Source organism: Bos taurus, chromosome 6 (assembly GCF_002263795.3).
Source record: "Bos taurus isolate L1 Dominette 01449 registration number 42190680 breed Hereford chromosome 6, ARS-UCD2.0, whole genome shotgun sequence".
Taxonomy (NCBI): domain Eukaryota; kingdom Metazoa; phylum Chordata; class Mammalia; order Artiodactyla; family Bovidae; genus Bos; species Bos taurus.
In genome coordinates this window covers 110,823,285-110,845,481 of record NC_037333.1, presented here as the reverse complement: position 1 = coordinate 110,845,481, position 22,197 = coordinate 110,823,285, and the positions used below count along the sequence as shown (strand labels likewise).

Genomic DNA, 22,197 nt, shown 5'->3' with positions numbered 1-22,197 from the left:
CATGAATACATTTCACACATCCCACCCTGCTCAGTTAGAATTAGTTGAAAGCAAATCTTAGCTATCATTTCATCTACTCTCCAGTGTTCAGATTTTTCTAATTTTCTTAAAAAAATTGTTTTTCACACCATTTCTTTGAATTAGGATCTAAACTATCTGTATATTTTATATGCTACTTCTTATGTCTCTTTTAATATATAACAGGCTCTCTTCTCCTGTATTTCTTTGACAATTATTTGTGGTAGAGATTGGGTCATTTGTCTAGGTGAATTTCCCATATTCTGGATTTGGCTGATTTCATCCTCATAGTATCATGCAGCCTGTTTAGTTCATGTATATTTCCCATAAACTGCTATTTAAGGGTAGATGATTGACTAGAATAGTTTGTCCTTTTTTTTTTTTCAGGAATTGGGGTAAAATACTTATGTGGTGTTTTATAAACATTTTATTGGGGTTTATCAGGTGGTGCTAGTGTAAAGAATCTGTCTGCCAATGCAAGAGTCATAAGAGATGCGAGTTTGATCCCTGAATTGGGAAGATCCCCTGGAGAAGGGAATGGCACCCCCACTCCAATATTCTTGCCTGGGAAATTCTATCGTCAGAGGAGCCTGGCAGGCTACAGGTCATGGGGCTGCAAAGGGTCAGACACGACTGAGCACAGCACATAAACATTCTATTGCGTTCATATCAGGAGGTGAAAACAGTGTCCTAATGTGTATGATTAAGGATTATAAATGTGTTACTCTGTAGTCTTTTCACTTCTAATATTCCTGTTTTTACAAGTGGGGAAACTAAGGCCAACCTAGATGGGTATTAAAAAGCAGAGACATTACTTTGCCAACAAAGGTTCATCTAGTCAAAGCTATGGTTTTTCCAGTAGTCATGTATGGATGTGAAAATTGGACTATAAAGAAAGCTTAGTGCCGGAGAATTGATGCTTCTGAACTGTGGTGTTGGAGAAGACTCTTGAGAGTCCCTTGGACTGAAAGGAGACCCAATCAGTCCATCCTAAAGGAGATCAGTCCTGAATAGTCATTGGAAGGACTGATGCTGAAGCTGAAGCTCCAATACTTTGGCCACCTGATGCAAAGAGATGACTCATTTCAAAAGACCCTGATGCTGGGAAAGATTGAAAAAGGGAGGAGAAGGGGACGACGGAGGATGAGGTGGTTGGATGGCATCATCAACTCAATGGACATGAGTTTGAGTAAGCTCCAGGAGTTGGTGATGGACAGGGAAGCCTGGCGTGCTGCAGTCCATGGGGTCACAAAGAGTCGGACACGACTGAGTGACTGAACTGAACTGAAACTAAAGCCTAGAGAGTTAAATATTTGCCAAAGGCCAAACAACTAACTTAATAGAAGTAGACCTTTATTCCACCTGATACTCCCTTTCAAATATTCGCCTCAGGTGTGCAGACCTTCATCTGAAGATTTTCATGCATCAGAAAAAAATCAGAAGTGGTCAGGATGGCATTTCTGCCTGTTCCAAGTAGAGTTTTTGTGACTAAGAAGGTAAGTCACAGTACATGTCTAACTGTGTAAAGTGTACACAGTGGTAAACTTTCAACTCTCTTGAGTGGTTCTGTTTTTTTCACTGCCAGTGTGATAGCTAAGACTTGAGAGTGAAAGCAATAGTCAGAGGGGCCCTAGACAGGAACCTAAGCCTGAAAACCTGGTAAACCCAGGATAGGAAGAATGCAAGAAAATCTTTATAGCCTACAATGTGTGCATGTGTGTTTGTGTGTGCCTACACAGTCACTCAGTCACATCCAACTCTTTGCAACCCCATGGACTGTAGCCTGCCAGGCTCCTCTGTCCATGGGATTCTCCAGGCAAAAATACTGGAACAGGTTGCCATTTCCTACCAGGGGATCTTCCCAAGCCAGAGATCAAACTCCTGTCTCTTACCTTTCCTGCCTTGGCAGGTAGAGTCTTTACCATTGCACCACCTGGGAACCCCATAGCCTAAAACAGTCATTGGTTATTTAGTCCTAAATAATTTGTGTGTGAGTGTGTGTGTTCACTTTATTTCTTTTTGTACGGATATGCTTTGTTTTCCATTTTTGTTTTTACTTGTCTAATAAATACCTTCAAGTTCATACCAATTTGAAGAAAATGAGTTATGTAACAAAATAAAGGAAGTGAAAACTAGAGGGAAGTTACATTCCTCTAAAGCTTTCATAACTGAACAGATGCTGTGAAGTTAGTGATGCAAAAAATCTTCTACAAGCCTGGTTACACTTCACTGAAATATCTTGAGTTGCTTTATCTTTATGATGAGTCAAAGTGGACGATAGTGGCAAGATCACTGCTTTCTTTTTCAGTAACTCTCGGTGAACTGACAGGAATTTGCAAAAACAAAGATGGTAGGTACACGACAAATTTTTCATGTAAAGCCATTACTTTGATCATTTTCTAATATAGTAGAAATGAGCTGATAGGGAGGAAGGAAGATTTATGACTAAAAGTTTCATGAAATGATGCCTTTACTTTGTAGGGGAGAAATGATATGATTAAATAAACTTCACTAATATTTAAATGCAGCATAGAAAAATAATCCCAAATAAACACAATACAGATAAAAATCAGGAATATTTTATTTAATGTGATTAGTACACCGTCTGTTCGTAAATTCATTCCAATCTGAGATGCACAAGAACAATTCCATATATCTGGTTAATTCTGTCTCCTTTGTTTTGATTGAATTAAATATTGAAAGTGAATCGTATTACAGTAATTCTGCTTTTCAATGAACAGTCATTTTTTAAATTGATTTATGTTTTGGTTGCGGTGGGTCTTTGTTGCTGCTCACGGACTTTCTCCAGTTACAGTGAGCAGGGGTTTCTCTCGTGGGGCACCGGCTCTAGGGCACACGGACCGCAGTGGCTGCAGCACAAGGCCTCAGTAGTTAGGGCTCCAGGGCTCCGGAGCACAGGCTCAGTAGTTACTGGGCACAGGGTTTACTTGCTCCAAGGCATCTGAATCTTCCCAGACTAGGGATTGAACCTGCATCCCCTGCATTGGCAGGTGGATTCTTCGCCACTGTACCACCAGGGAAGTCTGTGAACAGTCTTATTTCATCAAAAAGAATCATAAATTTAATGTCTCCTAATCTTTTGCATCTGTGAAAAGCAAGCTGTAATATTTCATATTCTTTAATTACCAAGTATATGCAACTCAATTTCTGATTCAGAGTTTTTGAAGGCAAATGAATCCAACCAGATAGTTTTCTTGAATGCATCAATTTTTTTTTTTTTCTGGGATACAATGGTTAAAAGTTTGAACCATGCCAGAAACAGTAAAAAAAAAAAAAAAAAAGGCAACATATATCAAAAAATGTTGTTAAACACACTGGACATCAGGCAGTGAAGAACAGGCAATAAAGGATGTGAACCCTGAGTGAGAGGAAATGAACAAGGTGAGTTCTATGGTTGCTCCCTCTTACCGCCTTGAGAGAATCTCCAGGCTCAGCATGGCTGTGGGGAACACAGGAAGAGCTTGGTGGGACCCTAGGTTGCATGAGAAAGAGCTGAGCGTCTGGTGAAACCACAGTGGCTACAGTTTGCAGCACAGCCTAACAGGAGAGAGCAGCACAGAAAGAGAACTCTAGAAATCTGGAAAGATGCTTGCTTGCTTGAGTTTTCAGGTGAGTACTGATCAGTGCACAATGGTGAGGAACTTGCCTGAGGCCAAGAAAAGGACCTCCTGAAGGTATTACAAGCAATAGACCCCAGCTCAAAGAGAGCTGGGGATAATGGCTGTGCCCACAAGACATATGGAAAAACCTCACTCACAGAGCAATGCATGCAGTACATAGAAGGGTCTTGCCCAGTTACGGGGAATAATTAGCCCTAGGCTGAGCACTGTTCTGCCTTGTATTTAAAACAAGACCTAAAAATACCAAATGGTTTCCAAGATAACACACCAGAGCAAAAGTCTTACAGGAACACAAAACTATCTAGTATCTAGAAAGGTAAATCTTTCATTGCTTGGCATCCACTCAAAAATTACCAAAGATGCAAATAAGTGGAAAAATAGGACCCACAGTAAGGAGACAAATCGATTGAAACTGATACAGATGTTAAAATTTGCACACATTATACTGTAACCTCTCAAGTGGTGCAGAGGAAAAGAATCCGCCTGCCAACATAGGAGACTCAGAGACATGTTCCACCCCTGGGTCGGAAAGATGCCCTGGAGAAGGAAATGGCAACACACTCCAGGATTCGTGCCTGGAAAATCCCATGGACAGGACAGAGGAGCCTAGCAGGCTACAGTCCATGGGGTCACAAAGAGTCAGACATGACTGAGCAACTGAGCACACACTTTGCCTCTATTTTGGGGGGACTTCCCTGATGGCTCAGATGGTAAACAATCTGCCTGCAATGCAGGAGACCTTGCTTCGATCCCTGGGTTGGCAAGATCCCCTGGAGAAGGAAATGGCAACCCACTCCAGCATTCTTGCCTGGAGAATCCCCATGGACAGAGAGCCTGGTGGGCTTCAATCCATGGGGTCACAAAGAGTCAGACACGACAAATGACTAAGCACAGCATACTGTAACTATTCCCTATGTTTAAAAAGTTAAGTAGAGACACGTGAGATAGACCAAACTTCTAGAAATGAAAACTACAGAGTGTGGGATATAAAACACTGGGTGGATTAACGGCAGATTTGACACTGTAGAAGAAAAGATTTATGAGTCTGAAGATGTTACAATAAGAACTATCCAAAATGAAACACAGAAACAGAAGACCAACAAGTGAGCTGTGAACCACTGCCTAATATGCCTATAATAGGAGACTAAGAGATATGGAAGAAACCTGAAGGATTTATTTAAAGAAATAGCTAAAAAGTTTTTTTTTAATGACAGAAATTATAAATCCACAGACCTAAGGCGATTGATGAATCCCAAGTACGTGAAGCAGGAAAACAACTACCCCAAGCACATCATTATCAAATTGCTTAAAACCAGTGATTAAGATAAAATCTTAATAAAAAAAAAAAAAACAAGGAAAAAAGGCACTGTTTCCAACATGAGAGTGACATCATATTTCTTTTAGAAAATAATTCGGTTGAGAAGTCAGTAGACAAACTTATTTAATGAACTAGAGAGAACCCTGTCAATCTAAAATTCTATGCCCAGAGAAAACACTCCAAAAACAAGCAAAATAGCTTTCTCCGGCAAAAGCTGAAAGAATTCATCCCTCACAGATCCGTAATGTAAGAAATGTCAAAGCAAGTCCAGTCTTTCAGGCAAAAGAAAACACACTAGACTAGCAAACTGATCTGTAGCCGTGTTAGTTTACTGCCTACAATCTAATAATAGCTTTTACATTTTAAAAATGTTATTTAAAAAAATATCTCCAGAGATCATCAAATTCTTCTGGGGGCAAAACTGCCTCCGGTTGAGAACCACTGGCTCTTTACCCCTGTTATAATGCAGAGATTGTTGGATTGGATAAAAGAGCAAGACCTAATTATATGCTGCTTATACGACTCATGTAGGTTAAAAACAAAAGGAGGCAAAAAGAGATGTGATAGTGCATGCATGCATGCTAAGTCACTTCAGTCATGTCTGACACTTTGCAACCCTTTTTGGGACTGTAACCTGCCAGGTTGCTCTGTCCATTGGATTTTCCAGGCAAGAATGCTGGACTCGGTTGCAATGCCCTTCTGCAGAAGATATGAGGGTAAAACTAATTAAAAGAAATTTAAAATATCCATTGTTACTAGACAAAGTAGATTTCAGAACAAAGAAAAAATATTTCCAGGAGTAAAGAATGTAAAAGCTGTGACAGATTTTCTTTTTGGGGGGCTACAAAATCACTGCAGATGGTAACTGCAGCTATGAAATTACAAGATGCTGCTCCTTGGAAGAAAAGCTATGACAAACCTAGTTCAGTTCAGTTCAGTCCCTCAGTCATGTCCAACTCTTCGCAACCCCATGAACTGCAGCACTCCAGGCCTCGCTGTCCATCACCAACTCCCAGAGTCCACCTAAACCCATGTCCATTGAGTCGGTGATGCCATCCAGCCATTTCATCCTCTGTCGACCCCTTCTGATCCTGCCCTGAACCTTTCCTAGCATCAGGGTCTCTTCAAATGAGTCAACTCTTCACATCAGGTGGCCAAAGTATTGGAGTTTCAGCTTCAACATCAGTCCTTCCAATGAACACCCAGGACTGATCTCCTTCAGAATGGACTGGTTGGATTTCCTTGCAGTCCAAGGGACTCTCAAGAGTCATCTCCAACATCACAGTTAAAAAGCATCAATTCTTCGGTGCTCAGCCTTATGGTCCAACTCTCACATCCATACATGACTACTGAAAAAACCATAGCCTTGGCTAGTCAGACCTTTGTTGACAAAGTGATGTCTCTGCTTTTTAATATGCTGTCTAGGTTGGTCATAACTTTCCTTCCAAGAAGTAAGCGTCTTTTAATTTCATGGCTGCAGTCACCATCTGCAGTGATTTTGGAGCCCCCAAAAATAAAGTCAGCAACTGTTTCCACTGTTTCCCCATTTATTTGCCATGAAGTGATGGGATCAGATGCAATGATCTTAGTTTTCTGAATGTTGAACTTTAAGCCCACTTTTTCACTCTCCTCTTTCACTTTCATCAAGAGGCTGTTTAGTTCCTCTTCACTTTCTACCATAACGGTGGTGTCATCTGAGTATCTGAGGTTATTGATATTTCTCCCAGCAATCTTCATTCCAGCTTGTGCTTCTTCCAGCCCAGTGTTTCTCATGATGTACTCTAAATATAAGTTAAATAAGCAGGGTGACAGTACACAGCCTTGATGTACTCCTTTTCCTATTTGGAACCAGTCTGTTGTTCCATGTCCAGTTCTAACTGTTGCTTCCTGAACTGCATACAGGTTTCTCAAGAGGCAGGTCAGGTGGTCTGGTATTCCCATCTCCTTCAGAATTTTCCACAGTTTATTGTGATCCACACAGTCAAAGGCTTTGGCATAGTCAAGAAAGCAGAAATAGATGTTTTTCTGGAACTCTCTTGCTTTTTCCATGATCCAGCAGATATTGGCAATTTGATCTCTGGTTCCTCTGCCTTTTCTAAAACCAGCTTGAACATCAGGAAGTTCACGGTTCATGTATTGCTGAAGCCTGGCTTGGAGAATTTTGAGCATTACTTTACTATCGTGTGAGATGAGTGCAATTGTGCGGTTGTTTGAGCATTCTTTGGTGTTGCCTTTCTTTGGGACTGGGATGAAAACTGACCTTTTCCAGTCCTGTGGCCACTGCTGAGTTTTCCAAATTTGCTGGCATATTGAGTGCAGCACTTTTACAGCATCATCTTTCAGGATTTGAAAGAGCTCGACTGGAATTCCATCACCTCCACTAGTTTTGTTCATAGTGATGCTTTCTAAGGCCCACTTGACTTCACATTCCAGGATGTCTGGCTCTAGGTCAGTGATCACACCATCATGATTATTTGGGTCGTGAAGATCTTTTTATGTACAGTTCTTCTGTGTATTCTTGCCATCTCTTCTTAATATCTTCTGCTTCTGTTAGGTCCATACCATTTCTGTCCTTTATCGAGCTCATCTTTGCATGAAATATTCCTTTGGTATCTCTGATTTTCTTGAAGAGATCCCTAGTCTTTCCCATTCTGTTGTTTTCCTCTATTTCTTTGCATTGATCACTGAAGAAGGCTTTCTTATCTCTTCTTGCTATTCTTTGGAACTCTGCATTCAGATGCTTAAATCTTTCCTTTTCTCCTTTGCTTTTCGCTTCTCTTCTTTTCACAGCTATACTACACTGCAATAAAAAGGAATCACCTATTGAAGCAAACCATGACATAGGTGGGTTTAAAAAATAATTATGCCGAGTGAAAGAAGTCAGACAAATGATTCCATTTATATAACATTCTAGGAAATGCAAACTAAAGACATAGAGACAAAAAGAACTTTAATTGCCTGGGATGTGGGGACAAGGGTGGAGGGGCAGGGGAAAGAGCAGGAAGGAGGCTTTCCCAAGATACCATGAGACTTGGGGATGGGGAAGATTTTCATTATCTTTTTTCAGGTGACAGTTTCTTGTGTTTATACTTCTGCCAAGACCTCAAACTGTACATTTTAAATATGTGTGGTTCACTGTATGTCAGTGATGCCTCCATAAATCTGTTACAAAAGTTTGTGCCAGAAACGTTAGATGTACAATATCTTTCCTTCATGGACTTGCCTGGTGGTCCAGTGGCTAAGACTCCACACTCCCAATTCCGAGGTGAGGTTTCAGTCTCTAGACTGGGAAGTAGATTCCCACATGCCAACTAAAGACTCCACATGCTGCAACTAAGACCCAGCACAGTCAAATACATGAATATTTTTTTTAATATCTTTTTTTCAGTTTCAGAAGCTGACAAGCTGGGCAGATGGGCTGGAGAAGGATATTGGGTCTCATCTTCCCAGCCTTTCGACCCTTCCCCTAAAGTCGCACAATAAAACAGTTTGATCCCCACAGCAGATGTATCTTTCTTTCAAAATATCTTATTGTTTTCCATATGTTGTGAAAATTGGGGAGTACTAATATCTTGTGTGGAGGTGATGGAATTCCAGTTGAGCTATTTCAAATCCTGAAAGATGATGCTATGAAAGTGCTGCACTCAATATGCCAGCAAATTTCGAAAACTCAGCAGTGGCCACAGGACTGGAAAAGGTCATTTTTCATCCCGATCCCAAAGAAAGGCAATGCCAAAGAATGCTCAAACAACCGCACAATTGCACTCATCTCACACGCTAGTAATGTAATGCTCAAAATTCTCCAAGCCAGGCTTCAGCAATACGTGAACCATGAACTTCCTGATATTCAAGCTGGTTTTAGAAAAGGCAGAGGAAGCAGAGATCAAATTGCCAACATCCGCTGGATCATGGAAAAAGCAAGAGAGTTCCAGAAAAACATCCATTTCTGCTGTATTGACTATGCCAAAGCCTTTGACTGTGTGGATCACAATAAACTGTGGAAAATTCTGAAAGAGATGGGAATACCAGACTACCTGATTTGCCTCTTGAGAAATCTGTATGCAGGTCAGGAAACAAAAGTTAGAACTGGATATGGAACAACAGACTGGTTCCAAATAGGAAAAGGAGTCCGTCAAGGCTGTATATTGTCACCTTGCTTATTTAACTATATGCAAAGTATGTCATGAGAAATTCTGGACTGGAAGAAACACAAGCTGGAATCAAGATTTCTGGGAGAAATATCAATAACCTCAGATATGCAGATGACACCACCCTTATGGCAGAAAGTGAAGAGGAACTCAAAAGCCTCTTGATGAAAGTGAAAGTGGAGAGTGAAAAAGTGGGCTTAAAGCTCAACATTCAGAAAACGAAGATCATGGCATCCGGTCCCATCACTTCATGGGAAATAGATGGGGAAACAGTGGAAACAGTGTCAGACTTTATTTTGGGGGGGCTCCAAAATCACTGCAGATGGTAACTGCAGCCATGAAATTAAAAGACGCTTACTCCTTGGAAGGAAAGTTATGACCAACCTAGATAGCATATTCAAAAGCAGAGACATTACTTTGCCAACAAAGGTTCGTCTAGTCAAGGCTATGGTTTTTCCTGTGGTCATGTATGGATGTGAGAGTTGGACTGTGAAGAAGGCTGAGTGCTGAAGAATTGATGCTTTTGAACTCTTGAGCATCCCTTGATGCTCTTGGAGAAGACTCTTGAGAGTCCCTTGGACTGCAAGGAGATCCAACCTGTCCATTCTGAAGGAGATCAGCCCTGGGATTTCTTTGGAGGGAATGATGCTAAAGCTGAAACTCCAGTACTTTGGCCACCTAATGGGAAGAGCTGACTCATTGGAAAAGACTCTGATGCTGGGAGGGATTGGGGGCAGGAGGAGAAGGGGACAACAGAGGATGAGATGGCTGGATGGCATCACTGACTCGATGGACTTGAGTCTGAGTGAACTCCGGGAGTTTGTGATGGACAGGGAGGCCTGGCGTGCTGCGATTCATGGGGTCGCAAAGAGTCGGACACGACTGAGCGACTGAACTGAACTGAATACCTTGTGTGATTACTGTCATGACAGTAATGCCTTTTGGAACCTTTAAATACATTTGTATGTTGAAATAAAACCCTGTAGTTGTAAAGAAAGTTCATCGAGAATGCTGAAAATATCATTTATCTATGTCATTTTATGACTTAGATATTGTCTTCAGAAATGTTTGCAAAATAACAATTATTTTTCAACTAGAAAAAATAGTCGACCAAATAGTACTAAATATTTAATTTAAATAAATATATCCCTGTGTTTTTTAACACCTCAATGAAATTACCAGAATCATATTCAGATAACAGAATTTTGTTATATTGTATGTTAGTTGATAATTATTGAAGCTGATAATTATTGGTGCCTGACAGTGTTCATTATACCACTGTCTCTATTCTTATTTTCATTTGAAATTTTCCATCAAAAATATTTTTTAACTTATATTACCAGCAATACATTATCTGAAATAAATATATCTAATTTAATTTTGTGTGATGTTATAGTTAAACAACATAACATATCTTGTTTGAACTGATCTTGCTGTATATATCCAACAAACTAAAAATGTTATGCAGTTTATTTTCATCAAATTGGGTTTTGAAATCTCTGTGGACTTGTGATAAGTATTGCTTCTAAGTGTTTCACAATAGTAAAACATAAATGAGCTACTGTGTTAGCACTCTGCATTTTTTTATTAGATTTTTAATTTATACACACCATCTCCAAACATGCTGTAAGAAAACATGTGAATTATTTTCTGTCTCTCAGTGTGCTTTAATGACAATAGTAAGGTTTAATCACTACCAATGCTTAGACTGGGATCTTGATGTATCTGTCCCCTTTCCTTATCAATAAATTCAGCAGGTTTTGTCCAAGGAGATTTTTAATTTTGAAGATGTTACACTTCTATTTTAAAAATATCTTTGACAATTTGATAAACCTACGTATTAAATTAACTTCATTATGGGAGTTCCCTGCTGGTTCAGTGGTTAGGACTTCATAGTTTCATTGCCAAGGGCCCAGGTTCAATTCCTGGTTAAGGAAGTAAGACCCCACAAGCCACACGGAGTAGGCAAAAAGAGAAAAAAACTTTATTATAATCTTTTGTATTACACTTTTTTTCTGCTTTAGAAGGTGTCATGAATGAGGTCAAAATATGCTGTTTAAAATAACTATTTTTCCTTATTGTTTTTACACCCCAGATCCAGTAGGTGAACAGTTTTCACTTAATCATTCTTTATTCTTATTGCTTAAAAAATATGATGTAAGTTCAGTTTGTATTCATTTGATTAAAATATTACAAGTTGCTGCTGCTGCTAAGTCGTTTCAGTCGTGTCCGACTCTGTGCGACCCCATAGACGGCAGGCCACCAGGCTCCCCCGTCCCTGGGATTCTCCAGGCAAGAACATTTGAGAGGGTTGCCATTTCTTTCAATGCATGAAACTGAAAAAGTGAAAGTAAAGTCGCTCAGTCGTGTCCGACTCTGTGCGACCCCATGGACTGCAGCCTACCAGGCTCCTCCGTCCATGGGATTTACTTGTGGCAATAGGTATATTCCTTGCTCAGACTTTGAGTATGTTTCTCTGGCATTTTCTATGAAAAAGACTTGCTGGTTTCAGTCCACAATTAGCTTGTGACCTGTTGTTTTTAAAAGCACTATATTATGACTTTTGACTTGTATTTAGAGGCAATATGAGACTTTGCTTAGTCTCACATGAATGTAATGATGAGTCTTTCCACATCTACATGTCAAATGTGCTTAGTCGCTTAGTCGTGTCTGACTCTTTGTAACCCCATGGACTGTAGCCCACCAGGCTCCTCTGTCCAGGTGGATTCTCCAGGCAAGAATACTGGAGTGGGTTGCCATTTCCTTCTCCAGGAGATCTTCCCAACCCAGGGATCAAACCCAGATCTCCCACACTGCAGGTGGATTCTTTATCATCTGAGCCACCAGGGAAGCCCAAGAATACTGGAGTGGGTAGACTATCCCTTCTCCAGGGGATCTTCCCAACTCAGGAGTTGAACCAGGGTTTCCTGCATTCCAGGTGGATTCTTTACCAGCTGAGCTACCATGGAAAGCTCTACGTGTCAAATAGGAGGGTCAAATACATACTTAGTGTGTGATTCATGAAGACCGTAAGTTGTTTAATATCTGTTAAACCTTTCACTTTAACAAATATTGAATGCCTATACAATATGCCAAGTGTTATGCTAGGCACTTTTGCATTGTTTTCTCATAGATTGTCATAAAAGTTATCGAGCTTGTCCATGACCATGTAGTTGTTTAGTGAAAGAGACAAAGAACTACGAAATGTAGTCAAGTGCCCTTTGCATGACACCATGATTCTAACCAGTAAGGCTGAGATGAGATTTTCATGATTAATACTTGCAATTTGTAACAGTACTAATATTGTTGAAATGTTCACATTAAAATGTTCAGCTTTGATAAGCTGAAAACACTACCAATGTTTAAAACCCTAATCTAGTTAGCAATTGGGTGAATTTTCTCCATTAATACCACGTTGCCTAACAGGCTGCAGTGTCATCAGAGCAACAACAAATCCCATATATTTAAAATCTGAAAGGTCAAATCAACCAAAGTGATTTGCAATACAGAAACAACATAATTAAATGGTCTTTTTTTTTTTTTTTTTAAGAAAAGATTGTGTCAACAGGAACTTGATGCAATTCTGACTGCAATTGGCCATAAGGAAAACGGATCACTTCCTCTTTCTTCAGACCATAGGGTGTGGTGTGTGGTTGTGAACAATTAATTCACTTGTGACCCAGATTTCTTCAGAAGATTCCTCTGGAGAACATAGCTGCATGTATACTGATGACTACAGTCTTCAAGATATATTGTTATATTGACTAAGACAAAGCCATGTAGAAAAGAACCTTTGTCCTTTTCTCCTAGAGAGCCCAGACCCCTTTCTCCTTCTTGAGGGCTCCAGACCCCTTTCTCCTCCTTCTCAGCCACCCTGGACTCCTTATCAACCTGTGAGGGGAAGCACACTGATTGAAACCTTCCACCCTGGCCAGGCACCATAGCAAGAATTTGCATGAGTTATTTTATGACAGGAGATCCTGATAAGGAATCAGATTAGATCAGTCGCTCAGTCGTGTCCGACTGCTTGCGACCCCATGAATCCCAGCACGCCAGGCCTCCCTGTCCATCACCAACTCCCGGAGTTCACTCAGACTCACGTCCATCGAGTCAGTGATGCCATCCAGCCATCTCATCCTCTGTTGTCCCCTTCTCCTCTTGCCCCCAATCCCTCCCAGCATCAGAGTCTTTTCCAATGAGTCAACTTTTAGCATGAGGTGGCGGAAGTACTGGAGTTTCAGCTTTAGCATCATTCCCTCCAAAGAAATCCTAGGGCTGATCTCCTTCAGAATGGACAGGTTGGATCTCCTTGCAGTCCAAGGGACTCTCAAGAGTCCTCTCAACACCACAGTTCAAAAGCATCGATTCTTCGGCACTCAGCCCTCTTCACAGTCCAACTCTCACATCCATACCTGACCACAGGAAAAACCATAGCCTTGACTAGACGGACCTTTGCTGGCAAAGTAATGTCTCTGCTTTCGAATATGCTATCTAGATTGGTCACAACCTTCCTTCCAAGGAGTAAGCGTCTTTTAATTTCATGGCTGCAGTCACCATCTGCAGTGATTTTGGAGCCCCCCAAAATAAAGTCTGACACTGTTTCCACTGTTTCCCCATCTATTTGCCATGAAGTGATGGGACCGGATGCCATGATCTTCGTTTTCTGAATGTTGAGCTTTAAGCCCACGTTTTCACTCTCCACTTTCACCTTCATCAATCGGCTTTTGAGTTCCTCTTCACTTTCTGCCATAAGGGTGGTATCATCTGCATATCTGAGGTTATTGATATTTCTCCTGGCAATCTTGATTCCAGCTTGTGTTTCTTCCAGTCCAGTGTTTCTCCTGATGTACTCTGCATATAAGTTAAATAAACAGGGTGACAATATACAGCCTTGATATACTCCTTTTCCTATTTGGAAGCAGTCTGTTGTTCCCTGTCCAGTTCTAACAATTGCTTCCTGACCTGCACACAAATTTCTCAAGAGGCAAATCAGGTGGTCTGGTATTCCAATCTCTTTCGGAATTTTCCACAGTTTATTGTGATCCACACAGTCAAAGGCTTTGGCATAGTCAATACAGCAGAAATGGATGTTTTTCTGGAACTCTCTTGCTTTTTCCATGATCCAGCAGATGTTGGCAATTTGATCTCTGGTTCCTCTGCCTTTTCTAAGTCCAGCTTGAACAGCAGGACGTTCACGGTTCACGTATTGCTGAAGCCTGGCTTGGAGAATTTTGAGCATTACTTTACTAGCGTGTGAGATGCGTGCAATTGTGCGGTAGTTTGAGCATTCTTTGGCATTGCCTTTCTTTGGGATTGGAATGAAAACTGACCTTTTCCAGTCCTGTGGCCACTGCTGAGTTTTCCAAATTTGCTGGCATATTGAGTGCAGCACTTCCACAGCATCATCTTTCAGGATTTGGAATAGCTCAACTGGAATTCTATCACCTCCACTAGCTTTGTTCATAGTGATGTTTTCTAAGGCCGACTGGACTTCACATTCCAGGATGTCTAGCTCTAGGTCAGTGATCACACCATTGTGATTATCTGGGTCGTGAAGATCTTTTTTGTACACTTCTTCTGTGTATTCTTGCCATCTCTTCTTAATATCTTCACTTCTGTTAGGTCCATACCATTTCTGTCCTTTATCGAGCCCATCTTTGCATGAAATATTCCTTTGGTATCTCTGATCTTCTTGAAGAGATCTCTAGTCTTCCCCATTCTGTTGTTTTCCTCTATTTCTTTGCATTGATCGCTGAAGAAGGCTTTCTTATCTCTTCTTGCTATTCTTTGGAACTCTGCATTCAGATGCTTATATCTTTCCTTTTCTCCTTTGCTTTTTGCTTCTCTTCTTTTCACAGCTATTTGTAAGGCCTCCCCAGACAGCCATTTTGCTTTTTTGCATTTCTTTTCCATGGGGATGGTCTTGATCCCTGTCTCCTGTACAATGTCACAAACCTCATTCCATAGTTCATCAGGCACTCTATCTATCAGATCTAGGCCCTTAAATCTATTTCTCACTTCCACTGTATAATCATAAGGGATTTGATTTAGGTCATACTTGAATGGTCTAGTGCATGGAACTAATAAGCCACCACCAACCTGAAGAGTTCAGGTAAGGTCGAAAGGAGACACCACATGTCCGTCCACTTCCCAGAATCCCTCTCGCTAGCATCCATCTTGGCTGAGCAATGCGTGTGCCACCAGGAAAGACTCTCAATTACAGTGATTGGCCAAAGACTGCCCAGAAACTAATGTCATCACCATAAAACCCGAGACGGTGAGCCACACGGCAGAGCTGTTCTCCTGGGTTCTCTTACCCTACTGCTCTCCACCTAGGTGCCCTATCCCAATAAAATCTCTTGCTTTGTCAGCAGATGTGTCTCCTCGGACAATCACTTCCGAGTGTTAGACAAGAGCCCAGTTTTGGGCCCTGGAATGCGTCCCCCTTCCTGCAACAAACCTACCTAGAAATTGACTCTCTCAATGTCGAACCTAGATAGTATATTAAAAAGCAGAGACATTACTTTGCCAACAATGGTCCATCTAGTCAAGGCTATGGTTTTTCCAGTGGTCATGTATGGATGTGAAAGTTGGACTATAAAGAAAGCTGAGTGCCTAAGAATTGATGCTTTTGAACTGTGGTGTTGGAGAAGACTCTTGAGAGTCCCTTGGACTGCAAGGAGATCCAACCTGTCCATTCTAAAGGAAATCAGTCCTGGGTGTTCATTGGAAGGACTGATGTTGAAGCTGAAACTCCAGTACTTTGGCCACCTCATGCGAAGAGTTGACTCATTGGAAAAGACTCTGATGCTGGGAGGGATTGGGGACAGGAGGAGAAGGGGACGACAGAGGATGAGATGGTTGGGTGGCATCACCAACTCAATGCACATGAGTTTGAGTAAACTCTGAGAGTTGGTGATGGACAGGGAGGCCTGGCATGCTGCAGTCCATGGGTCGCAAAGAGTCAGATGCGACTGAGCGACTGAACTGAACTGAATGTCCTCTTTGTACAATTGCTATAAAACTTCTCACTATGTTCCCCAACTTGGGACCCATGGTTTTGAGGGCATTAGCTTGCTTTGCCCTCCTTTGCCAGGCAAAACGATACAGCCACTCTTTTCTGCTTCACCCAGGACTCTGTCTCTGAGATTAGATTTGGCACTTGTATACAGAGCAGCTGAGCTCTCAGCATCAACACTAAAGCCACTGTTGGAGTGAAGTGGGGATTCTGAATATGACAGTGTGGCTGAACCTCACATTTTCCCTGACTCAGACCCCTAAGAGCAAATCTGGTGTCCAGGGAGCTGCAGGGCTGTAACTGGATACAGTTGAAAGCTATTTCACTAAAGACACAGTGCTGAAATAACCCTCCTTTGGGACCACTTTAACAATATGTCACAAAGAAGAAAGCCATTCTTTACAACTTGGCACCTAAGCTCATGATGATATGAGAATACAGGGCTCGGGGAAGAAGGAAGAGACACAATGGCTCTCTTGTTATCTAAGGTAGTGGCATACTATAAAGAGACTGAATTTGTTACAGAGCCTGTGAGGAGTCACGAATGGATGTGAGAGTTGGACCATAAAGAAAGCTGAGCGCCGAAGAATTGATGCTTTTGAACTGTGGTGTAGGAGATTCTTAAGAGTTCCTTGGACTGCAAGGAGATCAAACCAGTCCATCCTAAAGGAAATCAGTCCTGAATATTCATTGGAAGGACTGATGTTGAAGCTGAAACTCCAATACTTTGGCCACCTGATGCAAAGAACTAACTCATTGAAAAAGACCCTGTTCCTGGGAAATGGTGAAGGCAGGAGGAGAAGGGGACAATAGAGATGACATGGTTGGATGGCATCACCAACTCGATGGCCATGAGTTTGAGAAAGCTCTGGGAGTTGGTGATGAACAGAGAAGCCTGGCATGCTGCAATCCATGGGGTTGCAAAGAGTAGGACACAACTGAGCGACTGAACTTAACTGTGAGAAACACACCTAGGGGCTCAAAAGCACTTCTTAGTAATGTCGACAGGTTCTCCCGAAGCCACAGACTCTGCACTTGCTGGCTGTTGTTCAGTCACTAAGTCGTTCGGTCTCTGACTCTTTGTGACACCGTGGACTGTAGCACTCCTGGCTTCCCTGTCTTTGACTATCTACCTCACTTAGTTTTCTCAAACTCATGTCCATGAGTCAGTGAAGCCAATAACCATCTCATCCTCTTGCTGCCCACTTCTCCTCTTGCCTTCAATCTTTTCCAGCAACAGGGTCTTTCCAGTGAGTTGGTTCCTTAGCATCAGGTGGCCAAACTATTGGGGCTTCAGCTTCAGCATTAGTCCTTCCAATCATTATTCAGGGTTGATTTCCTTTAGGATTGACTACTTTGATCTTCTTTCTGTCAAAGGGACTCTCAAGAGCCTTCTCCAGCACCACAATTGGAAAGCATCAATTCTTTTACACTCAGCCTTCTTGATGGTCCAACTCTCACATGCTGGTGGGGCAATGAATCATTCGGATTCACATATTAACAGTATTATGGCTTCATCTGTATCTATGGTTCTGCTGGGACCTGGGGATTTATGGGTTAAATAAAGATCAACAAAACAGTGTCCTTACCTTCAAAAAGGGCCCACTTTAGTGGGGAAAAAGACATGGATGTATGGACTAAAGTAAAATATAACACACTCAATATTGTTACTGAGGAACTATACCAGGTACCTCACTGAATGACATGTATTTGCATCCTATTCAGTAAAAACTGGGGTGGCATTCAAAGTTTTTAATCACGGGAGAGTTATTTATCAGATTTACCTTAGAAACCTTTTGACTGGTTGGTTTGGCAGGATTGAATGAGAGGAAGCTAAAACCAAGGAGACTGGTCATTCAAGCAGAAGGTAGTAGAGCCTAAACTAGGTCTATGTCAGTGTGAGTTGAGAAGGGGATGGATTGGGGGTGTTTAAGAAGGCTGTGTATTTTATTAGATATTCAAGTGATGCAGAGTTAAATCTTTAAAAATAACTCAAAAATCTCTAGAGGCCATATCATGTAGGTTAAAATAACAGGTTTAGGAGATTTCCTTGAAATATGCATGATTAGGACTCTGTGTTTTCACTGTAGAGGGCCCAGTAGGGGAACTTAGATCCTGCAAGCCTTGAGGTGTGGCCAAAAAATAAAAATAAATAAAAAATAAAATAACAGGTGTGGGGGCTAGATTGCCTATGTTAAAATCTTGATTCTGTGTTAGTGGAATAACCTTGGGCAAATTTTGCGTCTCTTCCATCTCAGTTTTTTTTATCTGTAAAGTTGTTGTTTTTGTTTAGTCACTAAGTCTTGTGACCTCATGGATTGCAGCGTGCCAGGCTTCCCTGTCCTTCACTATCTCCCTGAGTTTGCTCAAACTCCTATCCATTGAGTCAGTGATGCTATCCAACCATCTCATCCTCTGTTGCCTCCTTCTCTTCCTGCTCGCAATCTTTCCCAGCATCAGTGTCTTTTCCAATGAGTCATTTCTTTGCATCAGTAACATAGGGATGATAATAGTACCTACACTCCAGTCGTTCTGAGAAAAGATAACATTTTATACTGAAAGTCCTTAGAATAGGGTCTTGTACTCGTTTGTTTGCTGTCGTTGTTCTAGATGGGGTCACTAGATGAACAGTGACAGAAGCCAGGGTGATAAGAATACAGAGACTTGGCATACTCACAGGACCCAGAAAATGGTGAGTCTGAAACAATGCACCTCAGTTTGGGACTTGAATCCAGCCCAAACCCTGACTGGGCTTTGAATTTGGCCAAAGTAGGAGGTCTTTTAAATGAGGTCACACACCTGGTCTCAGGACTCAATGAAGTTCATGTTTTTGATGTCTCATCTCAGAAAAAATTCAAGGCGAGACAAAGTGATAGGTAATAAGTAGATTTATTCAGAGAGTTGGACTGTGAAGAAAGCTGAGCGCCGAAGAATTGATGCTTTTGAACTGTGGTGTTGGAGAAGACTCTTGAGAGTCCCTTGGACTGCAAGGAGATCCAACCAGTCCATCCTAAAGGAGACCAGTTCTGGATGTTCATTGGAAGGACTGATGCTGAGGCTGAAACTCCAATACTTTGGCCACCTCATGCGAAGAGTTGACTCACTGGAAAAGACCCTGATGCTGGGAGGGATTGGGGGCAGGAGGAGAAGGGGACGACAGAGGATGAGATGGCTGGATGGCATCACTGACTCGAGGCACATGAGTTTGGGTGAACTCCGGGAGTTGGTGATGGACAGGGAGGCCTGGCGTGCTGCGATTCATGGAATCACAAAGAGTCAGATACAACTGAGCGACTGAACTGAATTGAACTGATTCAGAAAGAAACACATTCTGCAGACAGAATGTGAGCCATCCCATAAGGTGAGTGTGGGTAACTCCCAGGTATGGAGTTATCTGTTTTTATAGGAGTGGGTAATTTCATAGGATAATGAATGAGACGTACTTCAGCTATTCTGGGGAGTGTTAGATTCTCAGTCATGTCCAACTCTTTGTGACCCCAATGGACTGTAGCTGGCCAAGTTCCTCTGTCCATGGAATTCTCCAAGCAAGAATACTGGAGAGGGTACCCTTTTTCTTCTTCAGGGGATTTTTCCATTCTGGGGATTAAACCTGGGTCTCCAGCATTGCAGGCAAATTCTTTACCATCTGAGCCACCAGGAAAGCCCTTTATGAGGAAGGGGTGGATATTTCTGGAATTGGGCCACCACCCACTTTTGATCTTTGATGGTCGGCCTTGGAAGTGTCATGGAACTGGTGAATGTATCACTTAGCTTGTTGAGGTCTTACAATGAGCATCTATTGAGGCTCAAGGTCTAGTGGAAGTGGAATTGTCTGCCATCTTGGGCCTATTTGATTCTAACCAGTTTGTGTTGTGTCCTCGGGCTATGTCATTCTTTTAAATTTTATGCCCTACCCCCTTCCCCTGTCTTTCAAGTTTACTTTCAGCTGTGTTGAATCTGGAGTTTCTGATGCACTGTGTTTGTTGGATAACAACAGAAATGAACAAAGTCTTCTTTTTTAAACTCTTTGGTTATATGTCAGGCACTCTTAACAAGTCCTTACTTGTATAATCCCATTTAATCCTCACATGTAATTTAATTTTCTGGTTTCAAATCAGGAAAGGAGTACATCAAGGCTGTATATTGTCACTCTGCTTATTTAATTTCTATGCAGAGTACATCATAAGAGATGCTGGGCTGGAGGAAGCACAAGCTGGAATCAAGACTGCTGGGAGAAATATCAATAACCTCAGATATGCAGATGACACCACCCTTATGGCAGAAAGTGGAGAAGAACTAAAGAGCCTCTGGATGAAAGTGAAAGAGGAGAGTGAAAATGTTGGCTTAAAACTCAACATTCAGAAAACTAAGATCATGGCATCTGGTCCCATCACTTCATGGGAAATAGATGGGGAAACAGTGGAAACAGCAACAGACTTAATTTTGGGGGCTCCAAAATCACTGCAGATGGTGATTGCAGCCATGAAATTAAAAGATGCTTGCTCCTTGGAAGGAAACTTATGACCAACCTAGATAGCATATTCAAAAGCAGAGACATTACTTTGCCAACAAAGGTCCATCTAGTCAAAGCTATGGTTTTTCCAGTGGTCATGTATGGATGTGAGAGTTGGACTATAAAGAAAGCTGAATGCTGAAGAATTGATGCTTTTGAACTGTGGTGTTGGAGAAGACTCTGGAGGATCCCTTGGAGTGCCAGGAGATCCAACCAGTCCATCCTAAAGGAGATCAATCCTGAGAGTTCATTGGAAGGGCTGATGTTGAAGCTGAAACTCCAATACTTTGGCCACCTGAAGCGAAGAGATGACTCATTTCAAAAGACCCTGATGCTGGAAAAGATTGAAGGCAGGAGGAGAAGGGGACAACAGAAGATGAGATGGTTGGATGGCATCACTGACTCAATGGACATGAGTTTGGGTGGAGTCAGGGAGTTGGTGATGGACAGGGAGGCCTGGCGTGCTACAGTCCATGGGGGTCACAAAGTGCTGGACATGACTGAGCAACTGAACTGAACTGAACAGAATTCTCAGACATTGCTGTCAGATAAGTTGTATTATTTCCATTTCACAGTTAATTTAGCAGAAGAGTAAACAGGCTCATAGCTTAACAAGATTAACAGACTTCATTCCCAGAAGGCAAATAAAGTTCTGTTTTTCTCTGCTGGTAGTAAGTGAGAAAGTAGACCAGCTGGAATTGGAATCCAGACAGTCTGATTCCCATCTGGGTCTGCTGAACCATTATAATGGCTCAAACCATTTTGAAACCTGTGGCCTTTAATATCTCTTAATACTAGATTCTATTAATATACAGTATATTTTATATAGTTTTAAATGTTTAGTAATAACAATACCTGTTATTAAGTGAATGGCTACTGTATGTCACTGTTTCTCAGACTTGATAAGGTGATAGTAGAATTCATGAAACTCATGGTATCATTTGCGAAACACAAGGACATGATACCCTAAATGTAATATAGCTAAATTTGCATGACAGATTACTAGAAAAATGATAGACTGTTTATTCATGAGTAAACAGAATAAGAGCTGAGCTCAAATCTCTTCATAATTATGTAACCATGGAAAGTTCCTGAACACTTCTGAGTCTAGGTTGCCACTTCTGTAAAATATTGATTATAATGCCTCAATGGGTTATTGTGGAGATTGAAGATAGTGAACATATAATGCTTGACATATGATAGTGAGTGTGAGTGAAAGTTGCTCAGTTGTGTCTGACTGTTTGTGACCCCAGGGACTGTAGCCTACCAAGCTCTCCTCTGTCCATGGGATTCTCCAGGCAAGAATACTGGAGTGGGTTGCCATTCCCTTCCCCAGGGGATCTTCCCAATCCAGGGATTGAACCCAGGTCTCCTGCATTGCAGGTGGATTCTTTACCAGCCAAGTCACAAGGGAAGCCCAAGAACACTGGAGTGAGTAACCTATCCCTTCTCTAGTGGATCTTCCCAACCCAGGAATCGAACTGGGGTCTCCTAATAACTGGAATAGTATTTTTGAAACTTTAGTTACATAGGAATCATAT

At 41.6% G+C, this 22,197-nt stretch overlaps 1 long non-coding RNA gene across 2 annotated transcripts; it reads left to right on the top strand.

Moving 5' to 3' along the window:
• Window positions 1-907: 907 nt before the first annotated feature.
• LOC104968939 (uncharacterized) lies at window positions 908-21,456 on the top strand. Of its 2 annotated transcripts, XR_009494968.1 has the most exons (4): window positions 908-1,514; window positions 2,327-2,368; window positions 12,064-12,154; window positions 12,676-21,456. It is a non-coding gene; the product is annotated as an uncharacterized lncRNA (long non-coding RNA). The 2 variants fall into 2 exon arrangements; XR_003035230.2 differs by lacking the exon at window positions 908-1,514 and having other exon boundaries at window positions 1,533-2,368.
• The last annotated feature ends 741 nt before the right edge of the window (window positions 21,457-22,197 follow it).